This window comes from Schistocerca gregaria, chromosome 4, assembly GCF_023897955.1.
Source record: "Schistocerca gregaria isolate iqSchGreg1 chromosome 4, iqSchGreg1.2, whole genome shotgun sequence".
In the NCBI taxonomy this organism is placed as follows: domain Eukaryota; kingdom Metazoa; phylum Arthropoda; class Insecta; order Orthoptera; family Acrididae; genus Schistocerca; species Schistocerca gregaria.
In genome coordinates, this window is record NC_064923.1 from 674,580,148 (window position 1) to 674,598,900 (window position 18,753).

Below are 18,753 nucleotides of genomic sequence, written 5' to 3' on the forward strand. Positions count from 1 at the left end.
TACGGTAGCAGGTTCGAATCCTGCCTCGGGCATGGACGTGTGTGATGTCCTTAGGTTAGTTAGGTTTAAGTAGTTCTAAGTTCTTGGGGACTGATGACCACAGATGTTAAGTCCCATAGTGCTCAGAGCCATTTGAACCATTTTTTTTTATAGGAGCTGAAAGAGTCCAGGTTGCAATAATATGCGGTACGGCACACTGTTAGAGAGAAGGATTATTATTCAAGAAACACGTAGTACATTAAAATTACTTATCTCCAGTAGTTTGCAGGACTGCAGCTGCGGCTATGAACTGACAATCTCGAAACATGGAATACCATGAACTAATACAACATATTCTAAGGGACTAAGCCTGATGGGCCCTCCTCAGAGAATCAATGCAAACATTACAGAACTGGCTGAGGGCCGATTATGAAAATGCGTCTGCCTAGGTTGAAATCTAGCTAAGAAGTGAACGAGCCTCAACCCAGTTCCTTCGAGCTGCACAGCCCGCTACAGTGCGCTGTGCTCGGCAAACGACGGGCTGCCAACCTTGTGTTGGCGCAGCGTTGTAGTAGTTTCTGTAGCAATGATACTACGTCTGTGCGGGTTATTCCTTCGGAATGCCAAAGAACTTTGGTCATCACTGCAATGTGGCAATGGAGTGGTGGCGCTGGGGTTTACAGGCACAATTAATAACATTCTACTGAACAAAGTTCCATGCTTATGCTTTTATTACACACAAATACTGAAACACAAAATACATGCAAGAGGTTAACCCCCAGCTAGCCTTACAAGAAAATCGATAAACGCTAAACAAATAAAGCTTTTCTGAAAAAATAAAAGTTTTAAGATCTATGAGAATCGAAAATTTGTATTCAAACTTTTATTTCCCCTTTATCTTTAAGAAAAAACTAATATTAAGACAGTATCTAATGAACCAGCGCGACATAAGCTTATTTGGAATCAATAAAAACAGCCCTCAAATTATGTAATGGATTCACCTTCCTTCATTTAAAATAAGCAATTTTGAAGCTCTGACAGATAATATTTACATAAAAAATAAATCGCGTCAACTGACATGGAAGACATCATCATCATTTCATCCCCATCGAGGCGCAAGTCGCCGAAGTGGCGTCAAATCGAAAGACTTGGACCAGGCGAGCGGTCTGCCCGACGGGAGGCCCTCGCCACACGACATTTCATTTCATTTCACCAGCAATTAACAAGAAAAGATTTCAATTTACACACCGAGTTCGCCGTCCTGTATTTCAGAACAATTAAAATTAATATGACCACAGGAAATCTTTACACAATAGACAAGTCCATTACTACAATTAATTGATACCTCACACGGCAGCTTTATCCATATACAGCCTATAGCTCTCCTACCTCTCCGACTAATTACTCTTTTCTATAAGACCGTGTACCTAACGTTCCTAATCTATGCGGGAAAGGCATCTACTCCGAAGAATAATGCAAAACCGAGAGAAGTAGATGAAGTTATAACCGAATCGCCACAGATCAGTATTTTAGCAATGTGTATTAGAAACAAAGTTCGGTTATTTTATATATTTTTATTACGTAAATTATTTTTTAATTAACAGTGGTTGGTGGAAAATTTGGAAAACAGTCTTTCAAAGTATGTCATTAATGAAAATAACTAACTGTCGCCAGTTTCTCTCCGGAACAAGAATAATTAAATTGAAACAGACCTTTATAGCCGGCCGCTGTCACCTAGCGGTTCTAGGCGCTTCAGCCCGGAACCGCGCTGCTGCTGAGGTCGCAGGTTCGAATCCTCTCTGTGGCACGGATGTGTGTGATGTCCTTAGGTTAGTTAGACTTAAGTAGTTCTAAGTCTAGGGGACTGATGACGTCAGATGTTAAGTCTCATAGTACTCAGAGCCATTTGAACCAACCTTTATACTCGTAAGCAGTCTTACGTAAGAATCGTTATTGGCATCATGACGTAGGAACGGTAACTAAGGCATACTCTCAAGTACTTCACGCCACACTTGTCACAGCAGTCAAATAATAATTCAGTAGCAAACACATACGACGTATTATATTAATATTCAAAGATCAGTTAAAGTAAGGTTGTTTACTGGCTGTGGACAGAAACATTTTGTTACGGTACTCACCGTCATAATGAATGTCGTAACTGTAGCAAGCAGAAAGATTATTACAATTTACTCACTGCTAAGGACTGTTATTTACCTAGAAATTACTCTAACATTTCTTTGTAATAAAAGTTACAAATTATGCCACAAGCTATAAATGAGAAACTGTGCTTTGACAGTGAAATTCAGTGTCCAAGTTATGTAAAGTTTTATTACCAATTTTTATTATGAAATTTATTCTATTTTTAGCAAATGAATTAATACTGGCTTTTGCATCATTCTACTTCTGACATTATTCATGCTACAGCCAATGATTTCATTATTAAGTAATTGTCCAAATTAAATTAATGTTCACTTCATTTTCAGTTCATTTTCTGACTGTCTCGCTTCGTACAAAGTCATAGGGATAGGGTGGATACTACTTGGTTAACGACGTAGGAAAATTATGCACGAAAACAATGTTATTTGAGCAATAAAATTCCAACTACGTTGATCAGCCTATTACACTTCCAGTTATAAAAACTCTCGATCTTACTTCACTTCATGATGTCGTTGGTTTGTACTGTGGCTTCATTTAGCGATAAAATAGGGCACACGTTGATCTCCTTGCCATATCATAGCTAATAAAAAGAGCCACAGTGCTCTTGATGTTCTGTGAACTAGTTGTAAAAAGGCTAGATCTTACTTCACTTCATGATTTTAAACATCCACCAAAACAGCAATTAAATTTTCACTGCTCAGCAATTTAGAAACAGACTTTTAATCTACGCACTTTTGCATAGCCACACCGGCGAATACACACAAGCAACGACACCAACGTTTTTGGGGCGCTTGCACCTCCAGCGATAATGCATTTACAATTTATTATACTTTTTGAGAATAGCTTTCCCCGGGCTAGGCCAGTGTGCCTACTTACGAAATGTTAACATTCCATGCGTATTCTCCTTCTTAAATAACAAATAGCATTTGTGACTTGGCAACATATTTACAAGAATAATATTCAGCACAACTACTAAAACAAACTTCGTAAGACATTTATAAAATGATCATCCACAGACTTATGGTGTTAGAAGCCACCTCCCAAAATGTGAACGACGCCTTTTTCAACGTTAATCAAATGAATGACATGATACGTAGTACTCAAATGAATACCACATAATGTAATAAGTGTGATTTTTGCCAAGGCAAGCAAGTCCATCAAAAAACACGTGAACTAAGTTCAATAACCGCGATCCGCACCATTAAAATATTTCACTACAAGAAACTAAGTTATTCAAACGTCCGAGCTGTGAATACGCCCTTACAAGCTATAACAGGCTAATCCATATAGGCTAAATTGTTGCAAACGGTCACCTCGACCAACATCCGCATGAAATATGCTCTGTGTCAAGGACGCAGGCCCCTGTTGGCAAATTATGTTATGGGGGACGTTCCCCTAAGCTTCCATGGTGGCTGTGCTAGTTACCGAAGGCACCAGGAGAGCTGCGGACTTCCTGCATCAGTTTGATGTCACCTAACTGCCGTGTCATTTCCTTGCAGGCAGGGTAACTGCCGCAAAAGTATAATCGCGGTATATTGGTTTGAAGCATATGATAGTGAAGTCAGGTTGATGGCTTGGTCATCAAATCCGCTTAATGTCAACCCAGTAAAGGAGATCTGTTGCTATCGAACACCAGCTCCGCTTGTATGTAGGCTGTGTATGTTTATATGTTGGTAACGCCACTTAGCGTTCTGTATGAAAATCAGTGACTGTGCTGTGTGCTATCTGTGGCTGGTTGGACTCATTGATGGAATATTCGCTATTGTAGTTCGAGTAACGAAGATTTTTGTATGGTAAGTGATTCATAAAAGGTATAGGTTATTCTTATTCAGGTCCATTCTTTTGTAGGGATTATTGAAAGCCAGATTGCGTTGCGCAAAAAATATTGTGTGTCAGTTTACTGATAATCAGGATAAGTAAAGGTAGAAATGTCTGAATACATTCAGTTTTGCTCAGCTGTTTGAAAATCAAATAACGTAAGAGGTTTTCCTATTACAAGTCGTTCATAAATTTTGTAAGGGGAAGTTTCATATGTCGACCCTTAGTACAGGATACCTCACTAGAATCTTTTGATTTTTAATTGTAGTTTGTGTCATTAGTGTAGTTATTGTTTATTGCTAGATCGTAATTGTAGAAAGAATTTCCTTTGTAGTTGTAGTTTTTCATTGTTGAACTGTAAAACAGTTGTGGCATGCATGTATATTTGCACCAAGTATTTCTCAGCCACGCTTCCAATTAATTGGATATCATTTTAGTGCTATTTTAATGTGTTTTCTTATTTTACTCTTCAAATTTTGCTTTTCTGTGCTATCGTGTGAAATATTGTGGCAATTATGGTGTGTGAAAAACTAATACTAGGCTCCAAAGTAAACTGATACATGACAGTGAAGACGAGAGTAGTGTGTTAGCGCCACTGTGCAATGAATTAAATAAATATTCAGATTAGTAATTTAGTAATTGTGCATAGGGAAACGGACCAGACAATAAATAATCGTGTAGACAGTAAACAGCTATTGAACGAGGTAAAACTGCCGATCGATCGGTCGGCAAGAGATCGCCCGAGGAACCCGTAATGACAGGACACAAACTCGCAAATACTGTAGATTCAGGTTTTGCGTCCTCACCTTTTTCTCAGTTAAATCAAGACACATTTTCTGCTTTTCAAAATACGAATGCCGCCGGTGCAAATGCTCTGCCAATAGACGCAAAGGAACAAGTTCCAGACACTAATACATTATTATTGCAGTTAATGCAACAAATGAAACTAAATCAAAAACAACTGGAACAAATACAAAAACAATCACAACAACAAATGGAACAACATCAGAAACAAATTAAAGAAACACTTCAACAAACATGTGAAGGTTTAACTGCTGAGTTACTTAAAATCGAATCAAAATCTCAAAAAGTCTGTAATGACATAAAAACACAAATTTGTGAGCATTTTCAACCTATTTTTTCTCTACATGAAAATTCATTACAGAATCATGAAGCAGCCATAAAAGAACTGCAAACTATTGTTCTTCATGAAAATCACGACACCTTGCAAGCCACAATTGACTCAGTTGCATCTACCGATTCGGTTACGCAGCTTGCAAAAACTCAGTAAACCTTAAAGGACACAGTAGATACTCTGAAACTTGGTTCAGAAAGACACACTATGGAAATCAGATCATTATCAGAGAAAGTACTCGAACTTTCGGATCAGCTAAATAATTTGTCTACAAAGGTAGATGGTAATCTGAAAGGCACAAGACTGGTAGTCTTTACTGACACAGAAGAGTATGAACAATTTAGGAAATTCAAACAAAATCAGAATCAAATTATTAAGCAACACAAAAGAGTAATCCGGGAAGTATAAGATAAGTTGGAACAAGTAATACAAGAATTACATATTTCAGAGGCCACTCACGCTCCAATACGGAAAGAGGGACTTACAAATATGAAAAAACCACAAAATAATAACACAGGGCACTTCGGAAATTATGAAAGAAATTTGCAAGGTGTACCGAATTTTGTGATGGAACCGTCGGCACGACGTAACAATGACCGATATGCGACTCGCCGACATGATGATTTTGACTATAAACTGTTTAGTACTGCATCTAAATTGAAACATTTCAGAATTCTGGCAACGACATTCATCCACAGGTTATTTTGGTAGGACGTTGCAAACACGACTTTGAAGTTTTTCAGGGCTCTTACAAGAATTGGAAATTGACACTGACAATCGCGGGACGCGAAACCAGGAAAACAACAGTCACAGGCCACGTCCGTCACAATTCCATGACCAGAGAAACAATAACTGGACATGACAAGGCTATTCTTACAACGCAAATCGTAATCAAATCAGACACCACCCGTATGACAACTATTGGAAGAGTAATAATACTTACAGGGAAAGATCACCTCTCCGCAGTAATGACTATGACAGAGAGAATCATAGAAGCAGACAATATGGAAGCCAGAACTATTATTAGCAAGGGAGACAGAATAACTTCAGACGCAATCGTCCACTGCGCAGTTATGACTCAGGGAGAAGTTCTCCACAACATGATCGACAAGAAAGAAATAACAGAAACTACCGACATGATGACAGACGATATAATCATAACGACAGACCTGAATTTCATCATAACTGGCGGGATTCAAACAGGGCAGGGCCCTATTGGCAAGGTGAATCTGTAGAAATTAGGTTTCCTAATCCAAATAACGACGCGCCCCAAAAAAGAGACAGTAGACAATAACTCGCACCGCAGGCAGCCACGTGCGCCAGCTGGCTCAGAGGAAAATAACATAGACGCTAAGCTTGAGAAAAATTTGAGCATTTGTTACCGATGTACTCCACATGAAGCTCTGGTACTAGGAAGAGTATAGGTTTATAACACATTCCACCTGTAAAATCGTTTATTGAGAGATAATCTGCTTTTTAACTTAGTGTTTGCCATAAAATTTATCACTTCACATTACTAGTATGCTTTGTCACACTTAGAAACTGTTAACATGCAACAATGTTTCGAAGTTAACTATCCAGTCAAGAACCTAGGGAACTTATTTAGACAGTAATTACGAATGCATTGTTATAGTGAACAGACGACATAGCGTTATTGTGTATACATTCTTGCTTGTTTGTTGCACGATTATGTAATGACTATAAGGCTTACATATTTGGAACATATACTGCTAATGAGATTTTAATGCAACATTTTGGTTTACTTGAATAGACTTTCTTTATTTAAAGTACTTCCTGTGAGATTACAGATGACTTAGTATTTGGTTTGTTTGACAGCTACACGATTATATCACGATGCTACTAATGAGTGACAATATTATTGCTTTTGCGCTGTATCTGTTTTACATCTGAACTGTTTTTTGTATTATTCTGGAAAGTAAAACAGGTTTTAGTAGGAATTTTTATAGTATATCTACAATGAGACAGCAATTTTCGTTACACAACAATACGTTACAGTACAGTACTTTCTAGATCACGGCAATAAGCGTAATAACTACGACATCTATACGCAAAGCATTTCACTTTTATTTATGATGTTGTAAGTACACTGACTTCTGCAGAACTTTGCTTACGGAAGACGATAACTACGACACTTGGAACATTTTTACTGTCAAGAAATGACAGAAATTATCTTACAGAAACACGCACAGTTTAGCGCTATAGGAAACGCAATTGAGTGATCAAATTTGTATACTCAAAATATTTATTTTTAAAAATTTTTTAATTACAAAGATACAAAGAAGGTTTTCGTGATACATTTCATTCGATTTCTGTAATCTGTAACATCTCAGGGTATAATTACATTTATCCACATGGGGTTCATGTCTACTTTGTGTACTAAGAGTGTGGCAAGTGCTAGGAGCCCTAGCTAATATGGTATTTGCTTATACAACTTTACACATCGGTACCATATTTCTCTAACACTGACTTATACAGCTATCAGATTATTTAACAGAGAAACAAACATTTCTTTTACTACATCAGTGACACATTTTTACACAATTACACTGTTGGATAACTTCTCTCTTATGAAATTGTATTTTGTCTGTACTTTGTCATATTTTTTCCGAAACATTGTGATACTATGAGAGCTTTGAATGAGGCATCTGTTATGGGACTATTATTTTTGGTGTACGTTTGACGTAGCTGACGCTATTGAAACGAGCAGAGAGCACTTTTTTTAGGTTTTGAAATTATTGAAAGAAGCTGCGACGATTTTGGGGTGTAAGTGATCTGTGATGATATTGCTACCACAACAATGTGAATTATGCTGGTAAGACATGTTTATGATCAATAAGATGATGCTATACGAGGAATATGATTATGTGTTTATACACATATGAGTAATGAGTAGTGGTTATGGACTCTGATTTGAGGAAAGGATGTTGGAAACTAGGAATCGTACTTTAAGAGTTATGAAGTGTGTGTACATGCATGAATGTATCACAACACTGCTATTCATGAGATTTCGTTGCTACACATTTCTACTGTAATTTTTCAACCTGTGATTTTATATATATATATATAAGATTGTACTTATAGTGGAAACTGCTGTCGCAAATATATCGGTTAGGAAGGTATGTGACCTTGAGGTAATGCGTTGTGGGTGTCCAGCCGCACGGCAGTCGCCTGGAAAAAAGCCATTAGGTGGAGAAAAAAAAGGCCATTAACCTCGCTATCGACATTTCTTTGTAGAAAGCATCGCAAATACGACACGCTCATACCTGAAGATATACGATTACACTTTGTAGCTCGTAATTTCTGATATTTACTGAAATTCCATGAATGATATTTCAAGCCTTGCTTTATGTATATATTTGCTTATTTTGTTTCATATCTAATTTGTAATTCCACTGCAGCATTTGTTAAAATGTTATGGTCTACTTACTCAAAAGAGGGAGCACAAAAAGACATTTCCCTTCACAGAAATTGTATACTAATTTTGTCAACTATTTGGTAACTTGTTTGGTAGAGTAAGTTATTGTGTTGCATCTCTCTAGTGTTAAAATATGACATTGTTGTTAGACATTTCCTATCTTTACTGTAGTATTTTTTCTGCTTGAGCTTTGTTGTGTTTAGCTAGGATGTTTTCCAGGCATAGTCCTACTGAATTTCACTTTGTATTGCTCTGTTAAGCCAGTTTTACTACTGATTTATTTTTGTTGTTACTTCACATTGGCTCATATTAGTTGCAATGTTCCATTTGCTTTGCTAATTTAGATATACTCCTGCTTGCTTTGGCAATTTGCATTTTTTTTGTCACTGCTGTTTGTGTTAAAAGTTTTGTGCTGTTGAATTGCCTCGTTCTCTGGTGTGTATATATATATATATATATATATATATATATATATATATATATATATATATATATATATGTATATATATATATATATATATATATATATATATATATATATGAGCTCAATAGATTTAAGTTAGCCTAAGATGGGGTAGGCTGTATAAGAGAATGAGTTGTGATGAATTTGAAGAAATGCATTGAGAAGCTATAAGAGGAAGGTTTGGACAAAAAAGTAGTGTAAAATGAAGGATAATTATTTTGAAATATGAAATGAACAAAAAAGTAGAGTTTAGGGACATCAGCTTTAGGTAGGATTTTCTCGGAAATAAATGATGAACTAAGGGAGATCTCCGATAACTAAAGAAAATTTTGTTTGCAAATACTGCAGTGCCAAATGTTATACTGAAATCAAACCCTGACCTTTCGTTTTGTGTTATTCCGCTATGTGTTTGTGTACCCTTGTGTATTTGTGTTCTTCCTGTCTTTATATGTTTAGCTGATAAGAGTTATGTTGTAGAATTTTTCTAATACTAAGCTACATTTACTATGATGAGGAATACGGTTATCTTCAAATATAATTTGCATTAATAATATGTTATTTACTTTGTAAAGGGGTTTAGACATTATTTATTCGGTTCCTTTTTATTGCTCATATGTGAAGTTAATGTTTCGAAAACTATGCTCACTATGTTATTTATATACTTGTGTCATAATTCCTGTAACACTGATATACACTCCTGGAAATGGAAAAAAGAACACATTGACACCGGTGTGTTAGACCCACCATACTTGCTCCGGACACTGCGAGAGGGCTGTACAAGCAATGATCACACGCACGGCACAGCGGACACACCAGGAACCGCGGTGTTGGCCGTCGAATGGCGCTAGCTGCGCAGCATTTGTGCACCGCCGCCGTCAGTGTCAGCCAGTTTGCCGTGGCATACGGAGCTCCATCGCAGTCTTTAACACTGGTAGCATGCCGCGACAGCGTGGACGTGAACCGTATGTGCAGTTGACGGACTTTGAGCGAGGGCGTATAGTGGGCATGCGGGAGGCCGGGTGGACGTACCGCCGAATTGCTCAACACGTGGGGCGTGAGGTCTCCACAGTACATCGAAGTTGTCGCCATTGGTCGGCGGAAGGTGCACGTGCCCGTCGACCTGGGACCAGACCGCAGCGACGCACGGATGCACGACAAGACCGTAGGATCCTACGCAGTGCCGTAGGGGACCGCACCGCCACTTCCCAGAAAATTAGGGACACTGTTGCTCCTGGGGTATCGGCGAGGACCATTCGCAACCGTCTCCATGAAGCTGGGCTACGGTCCCGCACACCGTTAGGCCGTCTTCCGCTCACGCCCCAACATCGTGCAGCCCGCCTCCAGTGGTGTCGCGACAGGCGTGAATGGAGGGACGAATGGAGACGTGTCGTCTTCAGCGATGAGAGTCGCTTCTGCCTTGGTGCCAGTGATGGTCGTATGCGTGTTTGGCGCCGTGTAGGTGAGCGCCACAATCAGGACTGCATACGACCGAGGCACACAGGGCCAACACCCGGCACCATGGTGTGGGGAGCGATCTCTTACACTGGCCGTACACCTCTGGTGATCGTCGAAGGGACACTGAATAGTGCACGGTACGTCCAAACCGTCATCGAACCCATCGTTCTACCATTCCTAGACCGGCAAGGGAACTTGCTGTTCCAACAGGACAATGCACGTCCGCATGTATCCCGTGCCACCCAACGTGCTCTAGAAGGTGTAAGTCAACTACCCTGGCCAGCAAGATCTCCGAATCTGTCCCCCATTGAGCATGTTTGGGACTGGATGAAGCGTCGTCTCACGCAGTCTGCACGTCCAGCACGAACGCTGGTCCAAATGAGGCGCCAGGAGGAAATGGCATGGCAAGCCGTTCCACAGGACTACATCCGGCTTCTCTACGATCGTCTCCATGGGAGAATAGCAGCCTGCATTGCTGCGAAAGGTGGACATACACTGTACTAGTGCCGAAATTGTGCATGCTCTGTTGCCTGTGTCTATGTGCCTGTGGTTCTGTCAGTGTGCTCATGTGATGTATCTGACCCCAGGAATGTGTCAATAAAGTTTCCCCTTCCTGGGACAATGAATTCACGGTGGTCTTATTTCAATTTCCAGGAGTGTATATGTTTATTTCTTATTTCTGTTCTTTTGTAAAGCCTGTATTACTACAAATGTTATCTGTATTATTATGCTCTTTAATGATGTATGCTGTATCTTTATAATTGTATTCTTATGCCGTAAATTTGTTCTGTTGGTCCTATAATATGCACAATATGTAAGAAAAAAAACGACTGTTAATGCTCACACGTGCGCCGATAATTCAGCAAGGGACTGGTTAACAGCATTGCTGGTTCTAAGGACATTTAAAAAAAAAATTTTGTGAGTCCAGAAGCCGGCCGGGACGGCCGAGCGGTTCTGGGCGCTACAGTCTGAAACCGTGGTACCGCTATGGTCACAGGTTCGAATCCTGCCTCGGGCATGGATTTGTGTGACGTCCTTAGGTTAGTAGATCTAAGTTCAGTTAAGTCCCATAGTGCTCAGAGTCATTTTTTTGAGTGCACAAGTGGTGGTTCATGGACTTGCTATATTATCTGCAAGACTCTTCATTGTTGATTGTGCACCTGCACAGTCTCAACAGATGGCTGCTAACCATCTCTACAAGGACTGCAGTGGGTCTGCACTTTTGGTGACCCATCAATGCCATATTCTCTACCAGGACTACGCTGGGTCTGTTCTGTAATGACCCTCCTACCAATATTCCTGAAAACGTCGACTGACTCTTCTGTGGGTTTGCTCTGTTGTGGCCTATTATCTGTCTGCATGTCAAGAGTCAACACTGTCTTTCTGCTGGAAGGACAACACTACTTCTTAAAGACTGCAAGGAAATCCACAACTTCTGTGCGCATTTTCTTTTACTGCCCAGACTTTGAGAAAAAAAACTGCAATTACTACTGTGATGAATGATCAGGACTGTCTTTATGAGAACAATTTTTGCTTTTGACCAACATTGTATCAATATTTGCGTGTGAATTTTATATATTTGCTGTCATTAATATAAAAGAAATTTACCAAATAATTATTTGGCACGGCCCAAAACAATTTGTAAATTTTTTTGAGTGGAGCATGGGGGCTATGTACGTAGGCTGTTTAGGTTTTTATGTTGGTAACGCCACGGAGCGCTCTGTATGAAAATCACTGATTGTGCTGTGTACAGTATGGGGCTGGTTGGACTCCCTGTTGGAATATTGTACTGTTGGGCAGTTGGATGTGAACAGCGTGTAGCGTTGTGCAGTTGGAGGTGAGCCGCCAGCAGTGGTGGATGTGGAGTGAGAGATGCCAGAGTTTTGAGCGGACGATCTGGACGTTTGTCCGTCAGAAAAAGGCAATTTGTTTAATTGGATGTCACAAAATTATATATATATTATGACTTTTGAACGCTATTAAGGTAAATAAATTGTTATATATCAAAATCATTCATTTTCTAACTATTCCTATTAGTAATTAGTGCCTTCAGTAGTAAGAATCTTTTATTTAACTGGCGTTATTGGCGCTCGCTGTATTGCAGTAGTTCGAGTAACGAAGATTTTTCTGTGGTCAGTGATTCATGAAAGGTATAGGTTATTGTTATTTTGGGCCATTCTTTTGTAGGGATTATTGAAAGTCAGATTGCGTTGCGATAAATGTTTGGTGTGTCAGTTTGGGGATAATCAGAATAAGTAAAGAGAGAAATGTCTAAGTACCGTCAGTTTTGCTCAGCTGTTAGAAAATCAAATAACGTAAGAGGTTGTACTAGAACAGTCATTCATAAATTTTCTAAGGGGACTTTTCAAGCTTCGTCAGCCCCTCGTCAGTAATTTAGGGAATATGCGTGAACAGTTGCAAGGTAATGTGCTTGGCATCCACAGCCAGCCATGGCGCACATCTGGCAGAAGAAACTTCCGGCCAACACCAGGGCGTCGCACTCCAGAGATGTTTCTCTTGAAAGAGTTGTTGCTGGACGAAAAGGAAATTTCTCGAACCCCTACCCATCTGGAGGAGAGAAATGTTCAAATGGACACTGTAACAAACTGTAATTAGCACAGCTAGCGATCTGTTTTAATAAATAAAGAAATGAAAAATAAGGGACTCATATTAAAGCGAGGTGTATTATAGAGTTAAAGGTAATAAAATATTTGTTTGCAACTTCTAAAGTACTAAGACATATTCTTTACAGAAGAAGTGAGAAACTGGTAGAAGCCGACCTCGTGGAAGATTAGTTTGGATTCGGAAGAAGTGTGGGCACATACGAGGCATTACTGACACTATGACTTATCTTAGAAGATACATACGTTTATAGGGTTTGTAGATTTAGAGAAAGCTTTTGACAGGGTTGACCGGAATACTCTCTTTGAAGTTCTGAACGTAGCAAGACTACAACACAGGAGGTAAAAGGCTATTTACAACTTGTGCAGAAACCAGACGGCACGTGGAAGGGTCAATGGGCATGAAAACAAGACAGTGATTAAGAAGGGTGTGAGGCAGGGTTGTAGCCTATCCCCGATGATATTCAATCAGTACATTGTGCAAGCAATAAAGGAAACCAAAGAAAAATTTGGAGTAGGCATTAAAGTTCAGGGAGAAGAAATAAAAATTATGAGTTGAAGATATGTGCCGTTAAAGCAGTAAAAAGGCTGTTCTTCTCATTGGCAACGAATGTCTTATTGGGCGTCAAGGTATAACCACCATAAGAAGTTTGGAATTTGAAGGGAAGATTAGCTGCACTTTTTTACGTTCCATTCTACGTGAAAGAACCTAGGCGACTTTCTTTTTCAATAGTTAACCTTTTATATCATATTCCAGAGTCACCAGTTGCTTGTAACAAGACCTTCGTTAAACATTAACATGTAAAAGCTATGGAACAAAGTGGAAGTTAAAGGGAGATGTTAAGGTAATAAATGCAATCACACAGTGTAGAAGAATACCTACCAAAACCACCAAGGAAACTCATAACAGCAGACATGACAACACGTGACAGGAAATCCACGGAACTACATGCTCCACTATGCCTGCCAGGATACACGTTCAGCAACACACTGTGCTAGACATATGGTGACGCGAACCTACGGAAACACACCAAGGACTTTTAAAATCCATGCCACGTAAAATCGTTGCTTATTGTGTATCAGAGATGGAACAATTCGCTACCAAGCTAACTGTCAATTTTTCGGCTCATCAATCATGGTAACCACTGCTCTGACATTCTTTTCGTACACCCTTTAATTAGTGTCTATATATAAATCTGTCCGATCGTTTTGTTGGTTCAGCTGTTTACAGTTTTCAAAAATCTTATTATTTTTATATAATTATGCATGCCTAGTCACAGCTTTTGGGGTATAACTTCAGACGCTTCTGTCATTTCGTAACTGTCCAGTTCTCACTGAGCAGTAACTACTGTAGAGAGGTACAGGATCTGTTACAGCTTTATAAAACTTAAATTTAGTTTTAGTTTCTTTCCTGGACTAATTTTTTTCTTGTTTTGTTTACAGTGCCACAAGTACATTGGAAATTTAGAAGTTTTTTGAATGCACCTTATTCGTCAAGATAACTTGCTTGATTTATGTGATAGTAAGTACTCTTTAACTGTCATACTATCTTGTTGTAAACTACAATTGTTTACTTCAAATGTCTCACTCTTCTAAAAATCATTATTTTCCTCTTATCAGCATAGCAATTCATATTTCATGTATGGCACAGTTTGCTAAGTTTGTGAGGGGTGGTTTTCTGTTTATTTCCATTATTATATATAATTAACTGGTCATCTCGAACAAGAGCATCTAAAAAAAATTAATCATGTGTGGGGAGATGCAAAATTTCTATAACTGACACTATCTGATACAAATGAGTTGACAGTTTTGAGGCTTCTCATACCACAACAAAGACTTATTATATCCAACGGAACTAATGGTTATCTACTCATTTCCACAAGTATTTCAGGTATGAGAATACTGTAACGACAGAAAACTGATGCATATCCAAGGAGGAGTGGTGGGGGAAAGGGTGTACGGAGACACAGCAACCACCTAACGTTGCCCCCTTGCTATCATGTAAGTCTGTGACAAGTGTCTATTAGAATTTTATCTGAGGTTTTCCAAACTTCGGTAACCTTAAAATTTCTACTTTTTCAAGAGCTCGTCAGTATGTACAATCATGCTCAAAAGTATCCGAAGGGCCTGAATTGTCATCCACCTGATTTGCATGCAACCAACATAATGTAGCTGTCTAGCGGATCCCCTAATCGCTTTGCGGTACAGTCGTTCGACTATACAAAATGGATACCACGAGAGACCACAAGACAACACTGTTCTTTAAGGCAATCAGTGCGATGTAACATCACATCATGATACTGCAAAAACTAGAAAAACACGTAATTAGAGATGAGTTTGTCCCTAACTCTTGTACAGGTTACAATAATTTTCAAAAGCTTTACCATCTAATTACAATGCGAAACAACTAACTATGGCAATAAACTATGTAGCAATTCTTAAATAAAGTAAATGATTGCATGAACAAGATATTCTGAGACAATGTCTGGACTAATAAAGGTCTATGACAGTTCGAAGTATTTTTGCTCTGTATAAGGTTTTCCCGCACCTCCTAAATGTCCCAGTGACAATTGTGTTTTGCATAAACTGGTCGTTAAAGCAACTAGTAAAAGAAAACGCGATAAACAGCGGTAAAAGCTCTATATAAACGTCAATATTAATGGAGTATGATTTGTAATGTCACTGTACTAATTATTCATTAAGAATTATTTGCCCAATTGTTTGAACTATAAATGACATGACGAAATTTTTTGCTCTGGATCTGGACAGGAAGCCAGCAGAAGCAGCCACTACTAACTAAAATACACTTTCACACCTGCCCGATACTTGATCAAGGCAACGATCATCAATGCTGCCTAGCCATAAGGAGACGTGAAACATAAAGGTTTTCACCAGTATTCATTAACACATCTGAACTTGAATCGAACTAAGGAAATTATTTATACTACATCAAAACCATTATCGACCTGTTAACTAACCACTAAAGACGTTTAATATATTCTCCTTCACAAGTAACTAAGTATGCATGTGCTGAAAATTGGAATGCTATGATTTAAAATGTTGTGATGGGATTTTCTACCCAGCACGTTATCGGATTGTTAACTAAGTAAAATCCGATTTTAGAAATCGAATTTATTTACCAGCAGCGAGCTGTCTCAATATGAAATGAGGGTAGAATTTGTTTTGCTTGCCCGGGAATCGAATCCGGCTCGTACTGACGCTGTTTCTCTTCCATAAGTAGACGTTAAGTATCAACTGCTTGCTCACCAGTAGTTAGATGCTCGCATGTTTCACTAGAAATAACGGTACCTATCGTTACTGTTGACTCTTCATGAACAGCCATTAAATATGCAAATTATTTTTCAGTGGTAGATCAGTGTGCACATGCTAGGACATAAAAAGAAATTATGAATATGTTTGTGCTGTACCAGGAATGCAACCCAGATACGTTCCATTCCTAGAGATCCGAATTCGAATTCCAGTCGAGGACCAAAAATTGCAACGTCTCAAGTTCAAACTAAATACAAACAATATGAACGAAATAACCATTCGTAAATTAAATGAAATAAACTTTTTAGTGGTAGTTTATTGGCAACAAAGTTTGTGCCTTCGGTGGCTGCCGCCTTTGTTATGGCGTCATTTATACAGGCTCTGACGCTGTTGGTAGTTAAGGGATAGTGTGTTTCATGCGGACTCTGAACCACTGTGCGACTTAACATTCTGGACTTGGCGTTACCGTCGGTGAATTAGATCTTTTCGTCAATGTTAAAAATGTGCGCCCTGAGTGAGAATCGAACCTATACCCCGCAATTATCAAACCACGATCAACCCAGCAGACCACTGCAACTCACCGTCGGCAACGCCCTGATTGTGTTGTTGTGTCCAACGATGAACCTAAAAGCTGTGAAAAAATCCGGCTCTCTCGATTAACTGGTTAATTAGCTGCTAGTTTCTAATGTGGGTATTATTGTAATCTTATGACTGCGTGATATACGGAACATTCTAGTCTTAATTGCTCCGATTTGATGCCAATATGAAATTTTTTCTATGACAACTAATGTTTTAGTTTGAGAAATAAAACGGCAGCGTGTGAGGTTACCAGATAATTCGATTATTACTCTCATGATTACTATTATCATCTTCATTAGGTTGCTACTACACATATGATTGAAGGAAACGTTGAAAGGTATCTGTTGGATTCCTTTCATGTTAATTTTTGAAATCTGTTATTTACGGCATAAATTCCTCTTCTAAATTTACTGTGGTGTTTCTGGCTATCTGGGAGGAGACTGAGCAGTGAAACGTGTTACTTTTACACATAAACAAGAACGATCTGTCACACTAATACACTTTAAAACACAGTTTATATGCAATTCATGTCACACACTCTCATACGGAATCTACATCCGCTTTCTTTTATATACTGTACATGATAAGATACTGTCATCCCCCTTCCCTTCTGTGTGAAAGGATGAATGAGCAAATGTATTTCTAGTTGCATGCTGGATGGTAGCAGACAAGCCTGTCTGCTAGAGAACATTAGGACCAACGTCGGAACAGGTAGCTACGCTTTCTAATAGCAGAGGTTTCCATTCTTAGTATGTTCCTGTCCGTCCCTTGTCATGTTGGTATAGGAAACTGCCTCTCTGGTCAGTTCCGTTTTGTATACGGAAGCGCCCTTGGAAGGGGCCCAGGTCAGTCTGTTCGTGGCGAGCGTCTGAAGCGGCTAAGCGCGTATCTGCTAAGTCCGTAGGACAATGGATTTCTTAAGTTCAGCCTAACTGAATATTTAATCAACTTTATTTCAGGTTTAGCTCTAAAATATCTAATGTTATCTTAAATTGCAACGCATTGTAATTCGAGTGTGAAGTTCAGAATATATTCCTGTAGTTGCTTTATCACTACTTTGTGAGTAAAGTGGAACCACGTGTTGATCAGTAACTAACTAAGAACATCAATCTTAAATGCGAATGTGCTTGAGATTATAACGTCTAGTCTTGACAATATTTTTCAATTTAGCAACTTTTCTTTATGTTCAACCCACGTGGGGTGTACTTTGTGAGACCAGTACCACGTGCTTATACAGTTGTTTGACCCATAAGGTTAATAGTAAGACGATAGTAACCAGTTCGAGGTTTTTCTTTTGTAAATTGCTCTTCGATCTAATTTATTTTAATTATCAGAATTATTGTGGAGTTACACTCTTTGTGTGAGCCAAGTTGACCACGTGAAGCATGTGGTGTAATCATCAAAGTAGCCCTCAGCTATTATTTTCGGGAATATTTCACAGAGAGAGTATGAATTTAGTATACCAGTGTGTGGCAATTACATGACGGACAGGACTGCGCTACGAACGTAACTTCTTTGGGTGAAAGTTGAATCGGTTGGTAGTGGTTAATTTCCTCTTGCATATGTTTCAACGTTCTTCGTGTGTTATTTTATGAATGCAGTGTTGTATGCAGTCTCCCAATCTTGGCTCCATAATTGATGTGTTCCGTAAGATTACAATCTCACATTTTCACAATCCTAAATAAGGCACCAGTTTAGTTATGAATCAAGTTTAATATGCTGAAATTTCAATGATCAATGTTAAAATAAATTTCCAAATATAAACTGATTTATTTCTTTTTATTTAAATTATATATCTCACCGGTTGTATGACTATTAAAAGATTATAATTCATGTTAGT